Source organism: Andrena cerasifolii, chromosome 2, assembly GCF_050908995.1.
Source record: "Andrena cerasifolii isolate SP2316 chromosome 2, iyAndCera1_principal, whole genome shotgun sequence".
Classification (NCBI taxonomy): Eukaryota; Metazoa; Arthropoda; class Insecta; order Hymenoptera; family Andrenidae; genus Andrena; species Andrena cerasifolii.
In genome coordinates, this window is record NC_135119.1 from 12870068 (window position 1) to 12888614 (window position 18547).

At 48.0% G+C, this 18547-nt stretch overlaps 1 protein-coding gene and 1 long non-coding RNA gene across 2 annotated transcripts in view; one reads left to right on the forward strand and one right to left on the reverse strand.

The window, feature by feature from the left end:
- The window catches only part of Olf413 (DBH like monooxygenase olf413), a 194958-nt gene that overhangs the window by 156221 nt on the left and 20190 nt on the right, over positions 1-18547 (reverse strand). The window lies entirely within an intron of this gene.
- LOC143366174 (uncharacterized) lies at positions 12861-13907 on the forward strand. Its single transcript, XR_013084683.1, has 2 exons — positions 12861-13050; positions 13632-13907. It is a non-coding gene; the product is annotated as an uncharacterized LOC143366174 (long non-coding RNA).

The following is an 18547-nucleotide window of genomic DNA, read 5'->3' on the forward strand; positions in this document are numbered from 1 at the left end:
AGAGGGTTCGCGAAGGCGTTGCATAAGGGCGAGGAAACGGTGTCAGCGTGGCAGCCGTGGCGGAAGAATTCTAGTGGGGAGGAAGTGGAACGGGAAAAGACGCGCAAAAGAGTAGGTCTGTCAAGGTGAATTACTGGTACGAGAGGATTCCAAAAAGGTACCGCGGGAGCTCGAGTGGAACCGGAGCCCGACCGGCCATGCTCGTAAATGGCAAGGTGTCATTAAAAACGGAGGAATGCGAGCTGAGCAGCGTTTCCCTGTCGCCCGGAGAGCCGTCCAGTTCACGCTCCGAGCAGCTCGTCTTTGCCACCTCGTCCGGATTCAAGCGATACACCTCTGACCATTGACTTCTTGCCTCGAGTACTTTAACCGTACTCTGTCAGGCGAATTTACCAGCCATTTAGTCGATTACACGTGACACAGATTCCGTAAATAGCTCGCGGAAAGTGAATAGGAGGAGTGTCAGATCCAGTTGGAACTGATCGCTTCGGAATAAAGTGATAAATTTGTTTTCTGAAATTAGAAAACATCCGGGGTGTCGTGAGCTCCCGTTATTCCCTACGGACGTTGAAAAAGATTTCCAAAACGAGTCCCATCGATGAAGAAACGAATATACGTGGAACGGCACCTATGAAGACAGCTTCGCAATTAGTCGCAGTAATTGCCGAGTGGCTGGAGCAGAACGGAGCTGGCAGCTCTCTCCACCTAGAGACACTGTCAATTGGGCTTTTCATCAGGCTCGTTACCACCGTGAGCGCACATAATGCTTTGTTTCTCCGCGCGAAAACTGTCTTGGTGCCTCTCTCGACGGAAATTAATAACGGGTTCCCCGGGGACTGAGCTAGGCCAGGCGAGAAGTCGAGGGAAGTCCGTCGCCTCGGATTAGCCCGAATGGAACGACATTACAATTTCCGATGCAGCGGCGGGTGGAGGGAAAAAAAGTGACGAAACCAAACGACCGGGGGAGGAAATCAATAGACCTTTTGAGTCTCCGCGGGGACGTGCGACTCGGGCACCGCTCGCGCTTCAAAAGCGTCACGTCGCTCCTGCACGGTGAACGGCGGAGGCAAACAAAAACACTTTTTCACAGATTAATCCGCGGCGTTCGTCCGCGAGGCTGCTGATAGCCGGCGGAAGAGCAAAAGCATTCAGAAGTAGACGCGCCGACATGGCGACCGGGGCCGCGCATTTCTCCCCGGCGAAAGAATCCGTGAGAAGGGCATCAGGGATGACGCGTGGCTAATTACGGCGTCAAGGGGCTTAATTAGTCAACGGATCCAACTGCCGGCGACTTGGCTCCTTTGTACGACCGACCAGCGCGCCAACCGTTGACGAGCTTCGCGACGGAAGCCCGCGTCGCGTCGGCCAGCCGAATCAGCATAGGCCCATCCACGAATATTCGGCGCGGTAACGAATGTCGCGTGACGTGGCGCTTTGGCCACGCTCCCGGACCCTTAATTAAACGACCAATTAAGGGAGCCCGGTAATTAAATGCGCTCGCGGCGGGATACGCGAAAATAGCGTAGCGGGACACCGCGTTCCATCGCTTAAGCGTTGTTCGAACCGCGTTCGTAGGATGAGTCGCGTGGCATTTTTCCTGATGATCGACGAACCCATTGGTTCGGCCTGACTCGGGCGGCAGGTTCCTCCTCGATAGCTTGAATTATGGTCTGGTTATAACTGTGGAACCGGAGCACCTTATCAGTTTCATCGTATCCTGCGCGAGCGTAAATTCATCGGAGTGCGGCAGCGGGCGCCCGGCGCTCACGTTCCCCCTTCGGATTCGTGGAAATTAATAGAAGTTCTGGGAACTTGTTGAACAGAAGTGGGTAACGATATCGTCGACGAATGGCGAAACTGCTTGGTTTTCGCTGCGTCATGACCGCTTCCGCTGTGTTTCGAGGTTATAATGCGAAGAGAAGCTTGGCGAGACGATTCGATGTTTCAGCACGATATCAGAGGGTAAAGAGCTTCCGCGCGAAGCATAAGGAACAGGGGTTGAAAACTGTTATAATATCGGTTTCGGTTCTCCAAACGGTTATGAAGAACCTTTACTCTGAATAACTGTTAGGAAGAACCGAAATTTTCAGCTATTTTCTGTTTCAGTTACGGTCATTTATTTCCTTCCTCATATCGGTTCCATAACCGTTATTTTTTCGGTTCCGAAACGGTTCTAGAATCAATTCTTGTATCGACTTTTACCTAATTGATATCATTAATTATTGTAGCTGCAGATTACTGTGTATGTGATTTGCAAAATCCTTATAGAAAAAGAAGATGTTGAGAATAGGGAAGCACGTGACTTGTCGGTTGGTGTTTTTAAAATCTCCGGTAACGGGTCTGCCTCGCATGACCTGTAAGTACGAGCGTCAGTCTCGAGCCATCGTTCGCAGATAGCATTTCTTTTCGTTCACTGTATATAAGAAGCGTTAATAGAAGTTTGTTAAAACCTCAGCTTAGCAACAGAAGAAACATTTATAATATATAATAAAGCGTTGAAATAAATAAATCAGCTACATATTTTTTACATTCACACACACTATATCATTCAGAATAGGAAGTTAAAAGTTTCCCCTGTTTCTAAAACGATTTTGTAAAAAAGATGAACATCTACAGCAATCTACAGCTACGATAATGAATGATATCAATTAGGGAAAAGTCGATGTAAGAATTGATTCTGGAACCGTCTCGGAACCGATATAGAACCGAAAAAATAACGGTTACGGAACTGATATGAAGAGAAAAATAGGAACCATAGCCGAAACAGATAATAGCTGAAAATTTCGGTTCTTCGTAACAGTTATTTGGAATAAAAGTTCTCCATAACCGTTTTAATCAGAACCTTTATATAACAGTTTTAAATAGTTACTTTCGGAACCGTTTCAAGCCCTGATAAGGAAGCATCGGTACAACCCTGGTGTAGCGTTAAACCAGCCTCGTGCCTAAAAAGCTGCCTCGCATAACGAAATACCTACGTTTCTCATTTCTTTCGCGGTGAAACGTCCTGCGTGCCTTGTTGAAAGAGAAGAATGTGCGCGTTATGAATTACGGTATCGTTTTTAGGTTCCAGCGACCAGCCCCCGAACCCTCTCACATAAATTGCCCATCATCAATCGCTATACACTGCACCGAGGATGTCAGCGACCGATCGACGTGCCCCGCTGTCCTCGCGCCGGGCGCAGCCCTCGATATGAGCGTCTTCCCTCGAGCTTGCACGGGGAAAAAGACACTGCAAAAAGGCTATACGTTCGTCCAATAGTATTACGACCACAGGCTGCGAGCCAAGCCACGATCACAATCAATCCGCGAGCGATGGGGTCGCGCGAGCCGCGCGGACGTGTCCGCTCTCTGCGGAACCTATCGATCTTCCCTATCAGAACTCTTCTGTGCGCCCAGAGTAAACATTCTACGTATTCTTCCTTAAATGCGTTTGGCCATAAATAACAGTCACAAGTGAAAGGCATTGCTGATGAATTGAGATCGACCGTTTATTAGATAGACGCGATTAGTCTCAGCTAACACTGAATCTCTAAAGTCCTGCGACCTGGCCGATAACGCGGCGCAGTTCTAAGCCAAGATTCATATATGATCGTAATTATTTCATTCCGTCCACTTTGCTTATGGAATGAACCCGCTTGCACAAAGCAATTCCCCAGAACCAGATTTCCCCTGACATTTAATCGCGACCTCCAGAACCACCGGCAGAGCGCCGCATCCTATCCGATAGCAGAAAATAGAGTGGAAAAGCATCGTCCTGTCCGAGGGAATAGAAGTTTATGGTCTCTCGTCAAACTTCGTTATGCCGGCAGCGGGCGTACCTAATTATGTGATACGGTGTGTTCGTTTGCTCGTTTGTCCTTCGCCTCGTTGGTCACGCTGCTCCGCACGGGGGTACCGGAACTCGAGTTCGGGCTGGACCTACCCCTGTCCGCTCTCTTTGCTAGAGGGCCAAGGGGAACCTCCGGGGACTTTCGTAAACTGCGTTGCGACTCCCTCCTCCGTTCCCTATTACCGTGAAGATTAAATTGTTGTGCGACGCGAGCTTTTCATCTTCAAAGGCCACTCGTCTGTTTGATGTGGCGGGCCGTACATAGCCGGCCCCGATTGCGGCCGTTCTCAAGTTAAACAGAAAAAAAAGTTTCCGGGCGACGAAGGCGAGCAGCGCTTGTGCTTCCCTAAATAACCGCTCTGGGTTGCGTGCCCGCGTTTTCTTTTTTACCCCGTACCCTGCACCCGTCGCGCGTTTGCAGGATTTTATGAACCCTCGGAATTAGAACCGAGAAGGCGGCCTACAAACCGTCCCGCTGTGCATGAAAAAAAAAAAACTGTCCCCATTAACCCGCCGCTTTCTTCAGCGTCCCATAAACCTATCTCCCAGCTACAGTTCCCTTCGCAGCTCGAAATCAATCGCTAATTTCGCTTCTTGCTCCGTTTGAAAACGGTTGGGGAAGAGGGAGGGGTAAAGAAGCCAATTATCGTTAGGCCGAAAGGCATTTTTCTCGTGCATAAAAGAGGACGACGATCGGAGGTTGAATGCGAGGCTCGGGAAATTAAGCCCTCCTAGAATTTGCGCGTGCTCGCGAGCTCGATAGGTCCCGAATCTTCCTGGATAACGAAGGTATTGTCCCGGGTCGCCGCAGGCGGTCGAATTCCGTAGAAATGACATAATTGTCGTTATTAGAGTTTGCCTATAATCGCTGGAACGGAACCTTGAAATAATAGACCCCTGGCAAATTACTTAGCAGTCTTGCGATGGGGATAGAACTCGGGGAGGTCGCGACAGGTAGGTACGACGATCGTTTGGAAACGAAATATCCGGACGACACGGATTTTTGCGCGCCTGTGCCGAGCTGCTTTAAAAAATGGCACACGACTTCGAGGGTGCAGGAGGATCAGGGTTCTACTGTCGCGAGGTATGCGAGGGACTTCCATCCTCCCATGAACTCATTGTCGATGCTCAACTGCTAACGGAACAATGCATTTGCTGACAACGCCTGGAGGGGAGGGTTCGAAATCGTTTCAGTATTTGCAAACGGTTTCGGTAATTCAACGTCGCTGGACGCCCTAAGACGATCAGAGGCACTCTCAGGACAAAACCACTCCCCAGTCGGTTTCGTGATACGGACTCCAAGCCTGATTCGCGAGGCAAACAAATCGGAGCGCGGAATTTTCGCGGTGCTTTATTTCCCTCTCGGTGTGATCCACGTGAACGGAGAAATCTGCTCATTACGACGAGCAAGACGATGCCAGTGACCATTTTTTTGTTGTTGCGGTAAACGTTCATGACGCGCGTTGATTGAGGATAAACGTGAAACGTTCTTTGCCACATGATAACCATTCATTTGTCGCCTCGAGATTGCTTTCGAAACACTGTTTACCCGCCAAGAGCAATCTGTAAATATGCATGGGCACGTGCTGAGCCACGCTTACGCCTGGCGCTGCTATCGACTAACGAAACCAGCGAACTCATCTTTCGGGGCTGATTCCCTTGGTTGGAAGAGAAAGATAATCGACGTTGTTACACCTCCTGGTTAACGCGGAGAACCTCAGCGAAGAGCGCTCGATACCACTTACATAGAACTCTAGTCTTTCAGCAAAACGACTGACCCAAGACTGTCGAACTGGCTGCGAGAAGTTCCGGCGACCGAAATAATACGGTAAAGCAATGACGGCTCGACCGCCGGCGGAACACAGTTTCGACATAAATAATTTCACGCTGCGCTAAACACGATATTCATTATTCAAGGGCATCGGTATTAATAATTAACCCAGTGATAAATAACTCGTTCAAACGAGGGGGGAATATATCGCCAGCTCTGGACGGTTTGATAAAATATAGGACGTGATTTCCGACTGCCTTATTAATTCCTTCATCCGCAGTATCGACCGCCAGTTACGGACGTCTAGTTTAATCGGTCAAGCGCGGTTCGACTCGTACCACCGAAGGCCTTTACACAATTTACACCCTTTCGTAGTCCGCCGTGCGGGCTCCACACGCGCACGCTTTTACGTACGTATTAATGGCACGCATTAGCATATATTGACCGCGAACGGAGATCGTTGAGCGTGTCTGCGGCGGTAATTATGACTTACGCTCGACCGTGGTTAACGAACGAAAGCGGCTTTCGCGAGCATGCGAACGCCAGTTCAGAGTATACGTATACACGTGAACTTGCAACCCGAGGGAGAAAGAAGTGTGGGCTGCGAACTTAATTCGAGAGCGTACAGCGTCCTTTCTTCGACGAAACAAAGGTGTTCATCTGATCTACATATATCAGGCCAGTAAATGGGGAAAGAAGGTCCGGGAGTCGTTCGCTGCTTGGTAATCGGTATTTGAATGGATTGCGCCCTTTCTTTATAACAATTACTTCGCAATGGGAAATCTATTCGTTTCGCTATTGATCGTCCTTTGAAAGCGCGCGGTTGAACTTCCTCAGTATCTACACCGTTGGAAGTCGTTTCTTCCTTCCATGTTCCATTAATTATTATAATATATCTAGGCGAAACGGGGACGGCGTTTAATTAAAAAAGAACAGGTCGTTAGGCGAAGATCGACCGCCACAAAGTACCCGGTGCGTAGCTACATAATGAGGACGGAGACGTTAGGGCTACTTCACCTCTACCCCTAATATCAGGAACCCTGCCAACTTTCAAAGTGGTTTCCCGAGAGGTCTCCACGGCCGTCGTTGAACTCCAACGACCATCTCACCTGCTCGTTCAATATCTGAACAGGATTCGCGGACGTAATCCTTCCGCGCGGCTAACAACCGCTGCGCGATCAAACGGTTATACGGAACGACCAATTTTACCGCGAGCCTGAAATCTAGAGCGCGTCGGGCTTCTTTCTCGGGAAGAGCGGCGGAGGGACGTGTATCCTCTGCGACAAAACTTAGCACCGTGACATATCGAGCGCGGAGAACGGTGAACTTTAGCGATTCCTTCAAAGTATTCGCGATCATTTGCCGTTATACTATTCTGGCAACAATCTCCTCGCGACCCCCTTTGTCGTTCCTATAAAGAACTTCCAACTTATTCCTCGACCCTTCAGGAACATCCTCTAAGAAGCGGGAAGAAGTATTACAGTGTCCTCGTGAAAAAGCACCGCGAAAGTCCGGGCTGGTTTGCACAAGAACGAAAGAAATTGCGAGCCATCCGTGCCACCCCTCTAAAGTGGCCTAATTACCAACTGAAAATTGCAGCAAGCTTAAAGTTTCAGTTTGCTTTCTTGTCTTTTTTTTTTAAACTGCGAGACAGGAAAGTAGTCCACCCGACGCGACGTGACGGATTTAACGGCTTCCAACACGCCCGCGCGCGCGCACACACACCCCGTGTCTCGTCATGGTTACATGCAAATGCACCTCGCGTCTCCCCGCCCTCGTCATTATAAATTCCACCTATACCTCTCCCCCCATGCCGCCAGGTAATTCTACGCTCAGACCGATAGAGTCTTCTGCGACTTCGGGAGTAATTACGAGCGACGCACCTAAACACCACCCACGATCGCCCACACTACCCATCGGGGGTGTTCTACGTGCGTGGCATCCGAGGAAGGAAAGCAGGACGCTTGGTAAAAGTGAGCATTGAATGGGCGTTGAAAGATCGTGCGAACGTGGCAAGTTAATTTCTCTTCCGACACGTCAGTCCGGCCTTTTATGAAGACGCCTGGGAGTTTTATTTGATTAACATACCGACAGAATAGAAATAGAATCTTGGATCTCTATTTGGCGGGACGACGTCATTACCGCCCGAGATATCTGCAATACATACAGATTGTCAGAAATCGAAGCTTCTTTCTCGGTTATATATAGCGTGTTATATTTATCATCATAAACGTGACCAGTAGGTACGTCTCTGTCCACTCGAGTGCATAAAACTCACCAGGTGACTTCATCGAGATTTTTTCTTTGTTTGTCAAGAAACAACGCAAAATTTGTGATTCGAATTCAACGGAAGTGTGAAGCGATGTTGGGTAGGGAATAATTTGAGGGATAGCTCACATTTACTTATCTTTCATCCCTCAAAGTTCATACTAATAATTGTAGTTCATAATATTCGAGAATTGCGGCTAGTAGCATCCGTCAATTCTATTTACCCTTTGCAGCGACGAGAGGCTACCGTTTACTCAACCTTATAGAACGTGCGTTATTTTGTCGACAGATTAATTTCCCCTGAACTTTCGTGTCACAAACCATCCGCGTTCGGTATCTGGAACGTATCGGATGGCTGCCGTCCCGTGGGAATCGGTCTGCACGAGCACGCGCGGCGTACATATTCCCCGGCAGATGCACACACCTATGTAAGATCAAACGACCCCCCACGCTCTACGCACACTCGCCCACGCGCGCGCGATTCGCGTGCACGGGCACGCGAAAACGACCCGCGGAGGGTGGAAATTTTATATCCGCCTGGCGCGTGAATTATTGTACGTAGGTACACCGAACGACTTATTGCTTATTATAAATGCGCCCACGCGCGTCCTCCGGCCCAAGATCCGCCGTCACAAGCCACCAGTAAGGTGAATGTCCCAATTTCTGCTAATGCCCCCATTTCTGATCATTTCGTATTTTTCTTATTATTATATGCGTTACGTTTGTACTACAGTTGCAACAAAACAATTCTAAATTATTTAAACATTTACGAGAGTGTTGCACGAGCTTGGGTCAACACATACATCGATATTTTTCATGAGCAAAAATAAGGACATTCAGAGCATTATATATTTAATTACAAACTACTGTATTTAAAATTTTTATAGTTAAACTAAATAGTTTTTAAGATGTTTATAGTTAAACATCTTGAAATATCTTTCTTAAATAGTTTTTGAATTGGTTGATTTATTATTAAAGAATTAATCAATTACTCTGCAAATTTTCATCGCAAACAAATTTTTTACACCTTCTTTATGACGAGTTACCTCTTAAATCAGCAGAAATTGGGATATTCACCTTGATTCCAGACGCGAAATCCACTTTCCCTCGACCCTCGACCGAGCCGCGCGTAGAGAATCCCCGTGTTCACGGATCGATTGGAGAAAGGGTGATTAGTAGCGTGGCTCAGGAAAACAACTGCACGTGCGTTACGGAAGATGACGAAGGGCAAAGGGAGGCGAGCCCGGGATACGTGGGCCGGGGATTACGGGGCTACAGATCGGGGAATTTAGATTAGCTCTATCTAAATTCGTGCCACGGAGCGTTTCCGCAGAATCGTAGAAAGCCGAGATTAAACGAGATTTAACTTAATTTAACGCCGACAAGGTGCCCTATCCGGCTGCCGCTCCGAAAATATCGGTGGCGAAACTCGAAACTGGTCCGCGGTACGAAACCGAGCCACTCCGGCTGGCGTCACGGATATTCCACTTCGACTGGTAGTAAGGGTCCTCCGCGGAGGTTTAACTAGGTCTCCGCGATCCATCATAAGCGAAGATTATCATAAACACGCCTACGCAGTCTCTCTTTCGGATCCAAGCTCCAGCTTAAAAAAACGCGAAACTGTCTGGAAGCTCGTTAATAACCCCGCGTTACGCAATCCTCGAACGTCGCGACGCGCCCCGTATTTCGACGACGGCGGCGCCGTCGAAGACACGGTTTAACGGGGAAATTTAATCTGCGAGCAAGTCCGGGGGACAAGGTAATCCTATTCAAGTTAATAGCGACCCGTAACGTCGTAAGTCGGAGCAACAAGCGATTTACAACGAAACGAAGACGGCGCAGGCGGCGTGAAGGGGTCCCGCGGCTTCTCCATGGCTTCTCCGAGGCCTGACCCCTGGTCCCCCGGGCGTCCCTTTACGATTTTGCTTTACGAGCCGGCACTTCGTTCCCGCTGCAGGATCTTACGCCGACGTCCGAACGCAACGCGCTTGAAACCATAGCGGAGCCGTCGGCTCACGGTGCGTACGTGTGCGACGTTATTTACGACGGGATATAATGGGATGTCGGTTACTAATGAGCCGTTCGACGTAACACTGCGAAACGGCCGCTGCTCTCGCGGAAATATCGGGATAACCGGGCTCTCGCCTGTGCCCGTGTAACGATTGCCCCGAAGAAAAACCACTTGCCCCAAGTAGGTACTCGTACACGTGCATCGGCCGCCGATGGATTAAAGCGATGACCCAACTGCCTAACGGGGCAGAACGAAGCTAAGGTGAATGACCCAATTTCTGCTCATGTCCCCTGTTCTGCTCATTTCGTATTTTTCTTATTATTATAACCGTCACGTTTCTACTGTAGTTACAACAAACCTAATTCTAAATTATTTGAACATTTACGCGAGTGTTGCACGAGCTTGGGGCTAATCAAAGTGCAGCATAAGCAACGAGCAACTTTTAAAATGAGAGACACATGATTTTTCGACCGTATTTTAGCTGGTTGTGGTAAGGAACAGGGTCACTATTGGTATTCGATAATTAGCCAGAAAATAGTTTTTGCATTATATTTAATTACAAATTACTAGCAGTTAAACATCTTGAAATATCCTTCTTAAATAGTTTTCGACTGGTTGATTTATTATTAAAGAATTAATCAATTACTCTGCAAGTTTTGACGACGAACAAATTTTTTACACCTTCTGTCTGACGAGTAACCTCTTAAATGAGCAGAAATTGGGACATTCACCTTACTGTGTCTCTTTTTCTACTAAATCTGCTGGGCTCGTGTTTCTTTCGCAGACTGCCACCCTGGCACGATCGCAACGAATTGCCAGCAGATTTCCAGCCGAATACGAGGGCTTGTGACTCAATTACAAAGCGAAGGAAGTGGATGTTGGTAAATAGAAAACGAACAAACGATATCTACTATTTCATTTACTTCTGACGATGAAATATACGATGTTTATTTACTTAGTCACTAGAGTGTTCCATCTACCATGAATGCGCGTGGCTGATAGCTGCACCTAGGCCACTTGCGGGGTTGCAAGAAGTGGCCGTTCGAGCCATAAACTAACGAAGTAAGTGGTGTAGCCGCGAATCGAATGGCCGCAACGAAAATAATGAGGGGTCAATGCGGCGGCAATGACAAGCGAACGTACGACGAGCACGGTAAATCACGAGGACGAGGAGAGGTCCTTCTAACGAGCCACGGACCGGCAGCTAAGCGCAATAAATAGCCGGGAATTTTTCAAGCCGGTAATTAGTTTCGGGCGTGAAGTATCGGCGAGACGGCGACCGCTGGGGGGAACAATGCGTATGCGCAAGGATGATAAAACACGAACAGGCGAATCTCTCTCGAGAGAGAGAGTGTGCGGCAGATACAACACCATCAACGTACGGCCGCGCATGGGCCAGCCGTACCTCGGGGGAGTTAAAAATGTTCCATAAATCACATTACGATGAGAAATGTCCCGCGCCATCCGCATATAACGTTTCACTGCCATTCGGATCCACCGACGACCGCGGTCCACGTCGATTTTGATGAAGCGGCTCTTTCCACCCCCGTCACCCCCAAAAATTCCCTCCAACGAGGCGTGGAAAAGGTCGCGTCACCGAGCGAGGTGTCTAAAAAGTCTTCCAACCACATATAGGCACTCGGTGGTTGTAAAAAAAAAATGTCGGTCGTAAAAAAAAAATGTTCCCCGAATGCGGGAGTGGGTAGTCGCCTCGGGTTAGTTATACCTCGCAGCGTGAAAGTGCACCGTTTAATAAGACACCCGAGCCGTCGCGAGAAGAAGAATAACATCCAAGCGTCCACGTACGGTGTACGCGGCATTTACCGCGTGCTATAAATCGCCAGGGCATCGCCCGAGTCCCTCCGCAGTGAGACAGTACTGTGTTCGTCGTCGAAACGTCCGAAGGAGAAGTTACAACTCCTACAAGCGTGTACCACTTGCCACCTGCGGCGGTATCTGCGGACATAACGACACTTTTGACGCAAACAGCGTATAGAGCCCCCGTAAAGTCTATTCAAAGGTGTACGCGGATGACAAGGGAACGCGCGACGAGACGCCAGCCACCGTAACAATTCGCCCTCTACAAATCGTTAAACTAGCTACACACCACCGACAACGTCAGCCTTCGCCTTGCCTATCCCCCGCGCTCGCTGGGGATGAGATTGCCGCTCTCGTCAGGACGGTAGGATTTCGCAGAAATTACCGCGTAACATAAATCTTGGTCCTGGTAACTGGCAACCGGGGATCCTTGCCACTCTTAATTACGTTCTTTTTTTCTTGCGGCCGCGCCCATTACGCCCGGCCATTAAGTCCGTCAAGTTAAGTAGCGACGTGATACCTCGGCTCGCCCTTGCTCGTAATATACGCATAATATACATATATACAGAGAACGGTGGCCCCGTCGTTGCAGCAGCCTCTCATCCCTTTCTCGTCGACTCCTAGTCTTTTCATTCGGACCGCCCTTCTTCTTCTCCTCTCTCTGTTCTCCACCGTCGTTCCTCCCACGGCCTGGCCCCCCTCCCCCTCTGCCCAACCCCCGCGCCACTTCAGCGCCACATCCGACGTGGCGCGGCCAACTTAATTATATTTTATCGCAGCTTCGTCGCGCTTATTTAAATTTAAATCGTGCGCCCTGCGCTCGTTGCCCGACGAGAGGATACTTTAACGACGCGCCACGGAGCCACCGACCACCGACCACCACACCATCACCGTCGTACCATCCTCGTGCATCCTCGCTGCTGGCGGTTGCCACGGTGTTGGTGGTGGTTAACCGTCGCTTCCTCGTCCCTGCCGTTTGGGGAGCGTGCGAAACGGAACCAGCGACGAACGTGCCCGCGGAAAAGGAGAAACGAAAACGATGAGACAACACTGGGAGGCGGAAAGAAAGCAGCTTGCACGTGTAACCGGTAGGTATCTTTGAGCGGGAGGATGTGGCGGCTGAAGATAATTTTCCCGGCACGATTGTAATTTATTAGCGTGCAACCGTGCAGAGTGTCGAAAGAGTAACTAATAGTAACGATTCCCAGGATCGAGTCGAAATACTTTATTAGTAGATGGAGGTCCGTTACAAAATGTACCTATTCCCCGTCCGAAATGGGTCCCTGAGAACGAACGTTGCGGCAAGTTTAGAAACGGGACATGGTGATCAGTCAGGGGAGAAGGAATATGGAGGTAACTGAATTTTCCAACTTCTTTGATTCACAGCAGCCTCGGCCTCGAGGGCTTCGTTGAAGTTCAGAGCCGTGGAGAATTTCGGTTACAGTTTTTAAACATTTCGAGCGAATTATTAAAGAACGTACAAACAAAGATCGTGAATTATTAAAGAACATACTTTTGAAAACGTTGTCTGTTTGTTTGTCCGTCTTTTATGCCTAAACGGCTGAACGAATTTCAATGGAACTTTGAATATAAATTACATGCGTCCTAGATTAGATTATAGGCTATTTATAAATATGCTATCGAAAATAATACGTAATAATAATAATTCCCGGATGAAACCGGGTAACGGGTCAGCTAGTTTTATATATGTTTTTAACTTTCCTTGAAGATGATCTATACCAAGATCGAAACGTCGGAAACTAATATATATAATTAATTGCAAAATAGCTTTGATGTATTATTTTAATTTATTAAAATAATAATTGTTTTAATCTGACCGATCCAGTGCGCCGATACCATTGTAGTTAAGTTTTACGGTCGCAATTTAGTTTATTTATAATCCTTTATTTCGAGCGAACGTATTACAATGCCAGGCGAGAAAAACCTGGAGAGAGCAGGTAGATACCACGAAATGAAGAAACAAAAGCGATAGGCTGATGGGAAGCAAGAGCGGAGAGAGATAGAGAGGGAGGGAAAAACAGAGAAGCTGGGAATATCAAGTTATGCGTGCTTTGGTATGGTCCCTTTAGCGTAGCCAACAAATGGAAACGTAACAGCATTAGCAACTAGAGCAAGAACTGGCAACGAGGGGATGCATACATTACGGGGGAAACTATGTCGGCTGAATAAATAGGCGTCGCGAAATATTACGCGGTGGTGTTTTATTTACATCCCCGGCATGTCCCTCAGTGGAGGCGCAAATTGAGCGCAACGTGGCCTACGATTTGCGACGAGGCAGTTTCTGCTCCAGTGTGTGTTCAGTATTTATGGTATCAGGTACAAATTGGCGCGGTTCCTTTATACCTTCTTCGAGGTTCGAAACTGCGAGACCACTGAGGCAAAAGCTGTCTCCGTGCAAAGCGTAGGGGATGCTGCGCGCTGTCACCCTGCGCCCAATGTGCGCCAACGCTTAGAAGCGTGTAACAAAACTGTGACATCGTTTCGGAGCAGTTAAAGCGAGTGCAAGAAAGCGAAGGGCGTTTAAACGGAGATGGAAGACAAGCTGCTACGATCCGAAGTCGAAACGTACAGAAATAATGGAAACGCAACTCGGATTGCCCGTAAAAATACTTTCTGCTAGCAACGAGATAGACTTACAAATTAAGCTACTGGCAAAGAAGATATTAGCAGAAAGATGCAGCAACGGCCAACCAAAGAGAAAAGAGGGGAAATAAGTCTCCCTCCCCGGCTCGCGGCGGCATTTCAATGAACGCCGGTCCGAGGTAATATCATCGGTCTCATTGTACGGTGGCTCATCTTTGTCTTCCCCCGAGTTCTTCATTCCACGGTTTCTTCGGCTTATCACTGTGAAATAATTATTACCTCCGGGGAACGTCGCTGGACGACCCGATAACGCGCTTTGAATATTTATAATTACAACCTTTTGGTAGCAATAATTACGCCGTGGCCTTTAAATCGATAATCCTACCATTCCCCTCTCATTACCGGCTTATCGGTCCCAAACTGAACCGAACGACACGCTCCGGCTCGTAGATGCGGTTGTGTATTACCACGTCCAAGTGCGCGATCTTAAAGTGCTAAAATGCTGAGCAATAAAGTGGCGAAGAGGGAGTTTTGCGCGTCGCCCAGACGGTATTCTGGGAACACTGCACGAGTACCATCCAGGTTCTCGTGTGGCGCGACTCCTCGTCTTTGTCTCCCCGCGAGAGGAACCGCCTGTCTGTCTACTCGGTAATTTTCTAACCGCGTCCTCGCGAAATAATTATTATTCTCGGCTGGGTTAGGCAGTCAGTGGGTTGAGGAGAGCTCGCAGTCGAGCGATTATTAGCGGACAATGCTCGGTCGCGGCAACGAGTGGGCTCGATGCAGGAATTAGCATAAAACCTTTCTTCTTCCAGGCTCGATGGTCTATGATCACTGGGGGCGGTGGTTAGCCGACCTCTGCCACGGGAAACTACACGCATTGTGCGCGCCATTCGAGTATATTAATTCCCCAACGTAACCCTCAATTTATCGTGGCTCGTACTCTCCGCTCGCCTGTAGTTGGCATCTTTTGCTACGACATTCGATCGATATTAACGTTTCTTCCGTGTTCGCGCAACGTGATCAGATTTTCACAGGCTCCCTGTTCGAGAAAAGTTTATGTAACGGCGGTATTAAACGTCACGCGTCTGCGCCTACCGAGGGTGAAGGGAAAAGATTTTACACTGGTGACTATAAAAATACGGGAAAATGTTGGCGCACAGTCAAATGGGAATCGTGTCGTTCAGTAGGCGCCTAATAATTCCCTAATAATCCAGAGCAACGTTCGCTGCTCCGCCTAATAATTTGATGTTTAACGTTATCGATTGGGCGCGCTGAGTCTAATTCACGCGGCAGGCTCGTTCGCACGGTACCCAAATGAAATTAGCAACGTGTTCGGATATCGCAGCGATTCGAATAGTAACTAGTTAGCTCCTAATGCTAACGAGCCACTTAATAACGGCGTTCCGCGAACTGCCGCGTCGCGATGAGAATTATGTACAGCAGGGCTGCGCAGGGAGCCTTTTTCAGCGCCTAGCGGCGAGCAACCATCCGTGCGCCGTTACTAAGGGTAGAATCAGTGAGGAGAACTGCAGCAGTGTAGGTGCGGGCTCGTAGGCGCGTAGCGTAAGTATATATACAAGCCTCTTATAATTATTACTGATAGTGATGAATAAATAAACTGAAATATGTTTCTCTGTAAACAAGGAGTTCAAATTTTATTCGCTCTTTACAGCAATTATTTACACTATTTACACTCCTACCTGTAAACAAGGAAACGACAATTACAGTTTACAACTATCACTTCTCTATTTATCCGAATCGACTTGTAATATTATTTTTGTACGCTTTGCACATGTGCTCTATTACGTAATCCCCATCTCTCCCCCTTTCATCTCACGGTCGTCCATTAAATGGCGCGCGGAGCACGAGAAGCGCGGCAAGATTCAGTTTAACGAAAGTATACTTTCGTTACATATATAGCTGGGTTCCTCGTGGGGCCCCAGTGCAGAGCAGGTCTCGCAATATAATTCGGTGGGGTCATGAAATATCCGAAACATTTGCTACTGCCCGGCATTTCGTGTGACTTGACGGTTCGATTTTACTGCTAATAAAACATTTATTGCTAATAATACTTATCTTCTCAGCGACACTGAAAATAATTAGAAAGTTAATACTGTACAAATAAATAACTCGGACACAAAGGAAACAAAATTTTAAGTGACGATATATATCATTTATAAAAGCTAGAACAGGATGTATGAATAAATATATACATATGTAAAGTACGCATCTGGTGCTCATCATTACACTTGCAAGTTTTCTTTGTGTCCGAGTTATTTGTTTGTATAGTAGTAACTTTCTAATTTTATTATGTGTCGCTGAAAAGTTAAGTATTATTAGCAATAAATGTTTTATTATCGGTAAAATCGAACCGTCGAGTCATACGAAATGCCTGCAGTAACAAATGTTTTGGAAATTTCATGACCCCACCGAATTATATTGCTGGACTAGTGATCCTCTAGGGAGTGATCGGTATAACAGCTGCCATCTTGGAGCAAAACCAGAAATAAACGTATCAATCTCTTTCTATTAGTATTTCTGTCTCTTTCTATCAGTATTTCTGTCTCTTTCTATCAGTATTTCTGTCTCTTTCTATCAGTATTTCTGTCTCCTTCTTTTTTACAGTTTTTTTTCTCTGTCTACTGCCGCTTTTGCTCCAAAATCGCGACAACCAATCAGCGACGATACACGTTGTTCCGCTCACTCCCTAGAGGATCACTATGCGGGACCTGCTCTGCACTGGGGCCCCACAAGGAACCCAGCTATATAAACTTACGCTACGCGCCTACGAGCCCGCACCTATCCCACTGCAGTTCTCCTCACTGAATCTACCCTTAGTAACGGCGTACGGCAGGCTCCCTGTGCAGCCCCGAATGTACAGGAAAGTTGACCAGCTGCGAAAGGGAACCAGAAAAGCGACGTAGGATAATTGTAATAAAGAGAGGGGGGCAGGACGTGGAAGTCGGGGACGAAATAAAAGTAACATAATTAACAAGAGAACGGCGCAGTTCAACGCGATCAATCGTAAAGTTCGCCTCTCCATCAGAACGCGGAGTTCTCGATGCAGCCCCGTGAACGTCGATAGAAACGACGTTAATAAATTAACGCTTCAACGCTCCGAAGCGAGGAATATTCCCTCCTCGAGTAACGTTTCATTTATTTAAAGCTCGAAGATAATTGCGCAAGCACGGCGGGGAACGCCAAAGATTACGTTCGCGCAATTAAACGCCGTTGAAAGTGCAGGAAAATTATTTAAGTGCACATGCATCGTGCACGAGCAGCGCCGCATGCCTGCGTCGCTACGTGAGGATAATAACGTTCAGGAAAAAAGCCCCCAAAGTGGTTGTAGCCATACAAGTTCCACGCGAAAAATGATTAATATTAATACCAAGCCCGGTAGGCTTGTGTAACGCCGGCGAGATTATTAAAGCTATAAATCTTGCAATTACGTTTAAATTGCAAAGGAGGCGTTGCCTTCCACTGGATGGTAATAAACACTTTCCTATACGAACGCACCGGTGCTCGTGGAAACATCGTTTTTTTTTTAATAGCGACGCATTAACAAGCGAGCAAAATAAAAAAGAGGGGAGAATGAAGAGGAGAGAAATCATGGACGTTACAACGAATTTCCCGGGAGACGATCGTCACGATTGAATTAATCAAGCGGATAAAGCGCGCGAGCGGGACGGAAATATTTGCCACTCTCGTTAAAATAATGAATTCGCTTCTTGCCGACGAGCAGGATATGATTTATTGTTTTATCTCCAGGCAAACACTATGCAATCTGTCTGCCAGGTCTGTCTATGAGTACTTCGTGTAATCACCAACATCCATTCTGCTTAGTCAGCTCATTCGTCTCTATTTCTCCAGCCTCCTCTCGCCCCGTATTATTCGTTAAGTTCCCGCGAGCGGGCCGCTCGCCGGGGCCGACGTTTCCTGATCAGATTCCCTTTAAATCCTGGCAAAAGAGGCGCACCACCGCTAGCTGCCCTGCGAATCATCGGGAATGCCGTTCACCGACGGCTAACGAGGAGGTAATACGCAGCGGCCACGAGGTATTCCCACGTCACCGGAAGTCAATAAGCCGGACGCGTATCGGACCGTGCACGGATTCCCCTCCGCGTGAGCTCGAATTTCCGCGTGCCGCGGTACCGATGCATTTGCGAGGGGCCGCGATCGGACAGCTATCCCCCGCGCCCATGGTGAATTCCTGAGCGAAGCTCGACGTGACCCGAATTCCTTT